Consider the following 6,836-nt stretch of genomic DNA (forward strand, 5'->3'; position numbering starts at 1 on the left):
TAATTAGGAGCGGAACTAGAGATTAAATCTCAAATAATCTGAATTAAATTTTTGTGGAGGCCTAGATGTGCAGACCCTCTACTTCGCTTGCACGTCAGACATCGCAAAAAAATAGGATGAACTTTGATCGAATCACCTTCATAACTCAATCAAACGAGGGAGAAGATATGCTGGTGTGACATCTCACACCAGCAATTGGAATGCCCAAGGAGGGCCCATGCCCAAGGGAAAAGGGGCGGCACCAAAAGGGGAGAGGCTAAAGAAGAAGAAGGGCTTCTCTCTTCTCACACCTCTCTCTCTCTTTCTCTCTTCTCTCAATCTGATTTGTTTGCTATGCATCCATAGGTAGAGACCCTCTCTATTTATAGATAAATCTCATAATTCAATAAGAGTCCTAACTCAAATCTGATTTGAATCAGTCCAATACTCATGAAAGAAAGATTCCTACATGAGATAGAATTGCCATCATATATGATAACCACTTTGCACCCAATCCCTCACCCACATGAGACACCCAAACTAGTACCACATTAGGTGTTGGTTGGCCTACATGAGATGAGAATCCTAGTGCAAGAAGAATTTCTCATATCTCATCCAAAATGAATTCGATTCAAATTCAATTCGAAATCGGTTTGAAATAATTTCGAAAGGCTGTCAATCATAAACTCTTTAAGACTTTTGTACCAAATCAAACTTAAATTTTAAATCCAATTAAGTCTAATTAATTTATATCTAATCTAAAATTAATTAATATTTAAATTTAATCTTTCATATGCTCCATGGATCATAGATCAAAAACTGTTCATCTTCGGAATCGAACCTGAATATCATGTGCAGTGCTAGCTAGACATAGTCAACTCTTTAATCCCGTTTGACCCATAACTTAATTCTCAATCAAGTTAGCTTATATGTTCAATCAAGTTAAGTACTTCCAAATTGGACATATAAATATAAGTCAATTCCTTCCTACTTTGTCTGACTTGTGTGCATGACTCCATAGGTTCAAACACTAAGCCGGTAGCATAAGAATCAATTTCTACACTAATCAAGATACCATCTAGCAATGGTTTTCGACGTTCAGATATATTGAATTATTGTAAAAGAATATTTCAAAATCCATACACATAGTTACATAATTCATCCTTTTGACCTTGAATGCTCTAGGATAGTCTCAGATTAACTATCAATCGAGATTGCTTCATCCACATTGTATTTCAATCTTTCAAATCCATCTCATGGATTACCCTGGCTAAGGCTTTACTAAATTGAAAAACAGTAATACATCAACTCCAATAATTCAGAGGGGTCAATCCCATTTTGATTCATACACAGACTTCGCAAGTACTTGACTGTACCCAATAGCTTTCCATCACTGCATTAAAAATTCAGATAGTCTGACACCAAAGTACAGTAAGTTGCTTGCAAGTCACCATGGTAATCACAGATTTGAAGGATACTTATACCCATATACTTCACGAGCAGCTCTTGACAGCAAAATGCTCAGCAGGAGAGTCACTTGTTTAGTGATGATGTACCCCTACATCTCACCTGTATGCCATATTAGTGTCACCACACTCCTTGTTAAGAGGACAACCAATCTATATTGCACACAACGACCTCCACTCGATAAACATCATCATCCTATAATGACGTATCATTTGGTCGCGAATATGTTTAAGAATTATACGATAAATCTTTCTTTATTACACACTAACATAGTTCTAAGGACTTCATCACAACATAAGAGTTTAAGGAAGAAGTTATTTTGTGATAAAAGATATCAGAATAATTTTTATTCATTAATCAATAACTCATATATAAAGAGAAACTCAATTATCACATGATTGATTTTAGGACACAATTTTCAACAACTCCTACTTAGACTAAAGCCAATTAGGACAGTATCTTATACCCATCTTCTATTTGAAACCATTGAACTCTTTAATCTCGAGAGCTTTAGTGAAGGGGTCAGCTAAGTTCTCTTTTTCGTTAATCTTCTGAAGCTCGACATCACCTCAATTCACGATCTCTCACACCAAAAGATAGCGGTGCAGAATATATTGCAGCATTCGATGAAGTAATGTATTTCGCTTTGCATACAGAATCGACTATAGTATGTTACTTGGAACTCTTCCAGCAAATAGCTCCTCCATTCAAGATAAATACGTAGCCTGACACGCTTCTGCTGTCATCATAATCTGACTAAAAATTAAAATCAGTATATCCCACAAGTTTCAGATCAATGTCTCCATAGATAAGCTATTGGTCTTTAGTATTTCTCAAATACTTAAGAATTATTTTTGCAATCTTCCAATGCTTCTCACCTGGATCAAACTGGTACCTACTCACACCCCTAATGAATAGGTCATATCTAGTCTCGTACATGTTATAGCATACATGATAGATCCCACTGTTGAAGCATATGGTATTCTACTCATACGCTCTTTCTCCTCAGGAGTTGTCGAACAATCTTTCTTAGAAAGAGTAATTCTATTGCCTATTGGAAGATAACTTTTCTTGAAATTATCCATGTTAAACTACTTCAACAAGGTGTCAATGTACATGGATTGGGACAATCCAAGCAACCTATAGATCTTCATCCCTAGGATGTAGGATGCTTCTCCCAAGTCCTTCATGGAGAACTGTGATGATAACCATAGCTCACACTCTATAAAGTCAGGATGTCATTTTCTAGCAATAGTATATCATCCACATACAGTGCAAGAAAGATGACTACAGAATTGAAAGCTCATTTATAGATGCAAGGTTCTTCTCCATTCCTAAAGAAGCCATACATTTTGATCTCCTTATCAAAATGTATGTTCCAACTCCTAGATGCCTGCTTAAGTCCATAAATAAATCTTTTCAGCTTGCACACTTTCGACTCATCTGTGGATGTGAACCTTTCAGGTTATATTATATACACCTCTTCTTTCTACTCTCCATTAAAGAAAGTAATTTTGACATCTATCTGTCAGATCTCATAATCTAAGTGTACAGCGATAGCATAATCTGGATGGACTTGAGCATTGCCATAAGAGAAAATATCTCATCATAGTCAATACCATAATGTTGATGGTAATCCTTGACAACTAGACAAGCTTTATAGATCTCTACCTTCTCATCTGCTCCTCTTTTTTTTAAAAAATTTATTTACACCCTATGGATTTTATCCCTTTGGACGGATCAACTAGTATTCATACACCATTGATCTCCATGGACTCTATCTCAGACTTCATGACCTCAAGCTATTTCTGAGAGTGGACCTTTGCATGGCCTTCATATAGGAGATCAGATCCTCATTGTTCTCATCAAGTTCGATGGAGTCACCATCCTAGATCAAAAAATTATAGTATTTATCTGGCTGATGTGGTACTCTATTGGATCTCCTCAAAGGTGCCTCTACTGGCTCCGAATTTGATTCTCTAAACAAATCTAATTCTGTGTGTCAGTCCTTCCACCTCATGAACTTCATCAAGTTTAATTTTACACGCATTAGCTCTTTCACTAAGAAACTTCTTTTTTAAAAAGACTGTCTGGCTACTGATAAATACCTTTCGCTCTGCAGCAAAGTAGAAATAATACCCTTTAATTTTCTTTGGGTACCTTACGAACTAGTATCTATCAGACTTCGGTCCAAGCTTGTCTGTCTTTAAATGCTTGACATAAGATGAACACCCTCAGATCCTAAGGTGAGAGCACCTACTTACGTCCAATCCATATCTCATATAGAGTTTTATCGACAAACTTGTTGGGTATCTTATTCAAAATGTAGCAGGCAGTTTCTAAAGTATATCTCTAAAAGGAGATTAACAGACTCACAAAGCCCATCATATATCAGATCATGTCTAATAAGGTTTGGTTTCTCCTCTCCAACACCTCGTTATGTTGTGGTGTTCCAGGAGGGGTCCACTGTAAGAGAATCCCATTCTCTTTCAGATATGTTAGAAACTCGCTGGTGAGGTATTCACCTTTTTGATCTGACCAAAAAATCTTAATACTCTTCCTAATTTGTTTCTCTACTTCAGCACGAAATTATTTGAATATTTCAAATGATTTTGACTTATACTTTATAAGATAGACATACCTATACCTCGATAGATTGTTTGTGAAGGTAATGAAGTAGTAGTATCCTCTTCTGATACTTATGTTCATAGGTCTGCATACATCAGTATGTATTAGACCTAGGACATCGCTGGCTCTTTCATCTTTTCCCATAAAAGATGACTTAGTCATTTTATCAAGTAGATAGGATTCACAGGTAGGCAATGATTCACAATCATCTATTTCAAGGATACATTCCTTGATCAACTTGTCAATCCTATTTTTGTTCACATTATCAAGCCTACAATGCCAAAGATAGGATTCACTGACATTATCTAATTTAGGATATTTGCTAGCTGTGTACATTATACTATCAGATTGTGATATTGTGTATATGCCATATTCTAATTGTCCATGTATAATAGTAGTATCATTCATAATGATATCATAAAAATCATCCATTATTATAAACTTGTAATCAAGTTTGGCCAAAAGGCCTATAAAGATAACATTCATCAAAAAGTAGGGACAATGTTGCTCCTAGATTGATTTTGATGATTACAAAGCAGATTGAAGGGATACCAATATTTTTATTTGAAAAAGTCTTTGTGCTCTACAGGGGCAAAATCATAATTTTACCAAAATCCTGATTTAATAGTATCATTTGGTAGAACAAAAGATTTGTGATTTATTGGCAAAAATTTTATTATTTTTGGACTTGTATTTTTGAAGTTATGAATGTTTGAAATCTATGAGTCGACTCATGAGTCAGCTCATGGCACAATGAGCAGCTTGGCACGCTGAATTTTCAGTTTGGCATGATGAATTTTTGGCTTGGCACGGCCTGTGAGTCGACTCATGAGTCGACCCACAAGGCATGAGTCGACTCATGAGTCGACTTCTACAGTTTTGGACCAAAAATTATAGAAACTCATTTTCTGGTTGTTGCAACAGAGGTCGACTCATGAGTCGACCCCTGAGGCATGAGTCGACTCATGAGTCGACCCCTGCGACGGGATTTTTCCGCAATGGCTAGTTTTTAACCCGTTTTAAGTACTTTTAATGCTCATTTAATGTGCTCTAACGGCTCTTTTTCTGCCTAGAATATTTTCCTCTATTTCTTAAAGCTATAAAAGGATTCAAAAGGTGGGAAACAAGGAAGAGATTTGCAAGAGATTGAAAGAGATTAAGAAGAGAAAGAAAGAGATTTGAAGAGCATTCAAGAGAGCATTCAAGAGCATTCAAAAGAGAAAGGGTTCCTCAAGCCAACTTTTCAGTCCTAATCAAGAGCTCATTTAAAGCCTTCAAGAAACCAACAATCAAAGCTCACCAACTCCTCAAGTACTCAATCAATTCTTCATCCACTTTGAGAAAATCCAAAAAAGGGCTTCTTCTCTTGAGTAAAGTATATTTATAGTTATATTCGCTCATTAAAGGAGCTTTTCTTGTACTTATTTATGCTATAAATTATTTTACTCATTTTGAGTAATTATTTTTGTTTTGGAGGGGTTCCAAAATAAGAGAAGGTTGATCCAAACCTGAAATCGGAGTGTATTGGGTTGGCTTGTATCCGAGAAACAAGTGGACTAGCTTGGGATAGCTAGTGTCGGAGTTTCCGACGTTTGTATTCGGGTTGAATACAAGTTTAGTGGATTGGAATTCCCAAGTAGGAGCTTGGGGAGTGGATGTAGGTGCAAGGTTGGCACCGAACCACTATAAATCCTTGTGTTTGTGGTGTGCATAATTGCTTCTCTTTAACTCTTCATTATTTCCTTGCATTCTTGCTTTAGGCAATTAATCTTGAACTAAGGTTATTCTCCTCATTCATTTAGCTATTGACAAATATTTTTCATAAGTCATTAGTTAAGCTTAAAATTTTTAGAAACCTAATTCACCCCCCCTCTTGGGTTGCATAGCTGGGCAACAAGTGGTATCAGAGCCCGGTGCTCTAGCCCGTCTTTGATCTAAACAATCAAAGAGCCAAAGATCTATGGCAACCCACGTCGGTACTTCTCTAGCCGAGGGGCAATCACCAACCGACCTCCACTTTTCAATGGGTCTAATTACACCTATTGGAAAGCTCGGATGAAAATATTCATTCAAGCACTCGACTATGATATGTGGAGTATCATAGTGAATGGTCCTCACACACCCACTAAAATTATAGATGGTGAGGAATCAACCAAACCCGAGAAAGAATGGGATGAGGTTGATAAAAAGATGGCCCAATTAAATACTAAAGCAATGAATGTACTTTATTGTGCTCTTGATGCTAACGAATTTAATCGCATTTCTACTTGTTCATCTGCTAAAGAAATATGGGATAGGTTAGAAGTAACCCATGAGGGAACAAATCAAGTAAAAGAGTCTAAAATAAACATGCTTGTGCATAAATATGAATTGTTTAAAATGGAGCATGATGAGTCCATCACTGTAATGTTTACTCATTTTACTAATATAATTAATGATTTAAAGAGTCTTGGTAAGTCCTATACTAACAGTGAGCTTGTAAGAAAGATTCTCAGGTCATTGCCAAGAACTTGGGAAGCCAAAGTGACTGCCATCCAAGAAGCGAAGGACTTAAACACTCTACCTCTAGAGGAGCTTCTTGGATCTTTGATGACTCATGAGCTAAGCATGAAGCAACATCAAGAGGATGAAGTCAAAAAGAAAAGAACCATTGCCCTCAAATCCACAGCTCATCCTGATGAAGAAACTGATGACACTGAAGATGAAGAACAGGATGAAGAGATGGCTCTCATCATCCGAAGATTCAAGAAATTTTTGAGAAA

Source organism: Elaeis guineensis, unplaced genomic scaffold, assembly GCF_000442705.2.
Source record: "Elaeis guineensis isolate ETL-2024a unplaced genomic scaffold, EG11 Super_Scaffold_37222, whole genome shotgun sequence".
Classification (NCBI taxonomy): domain Eukaryota; kingdom Viridiplantae; phylum Streptophyta; class Magnoliopsida; order Arecales; family Arecaceae; genus Elaeis; species Elaeis guineensis.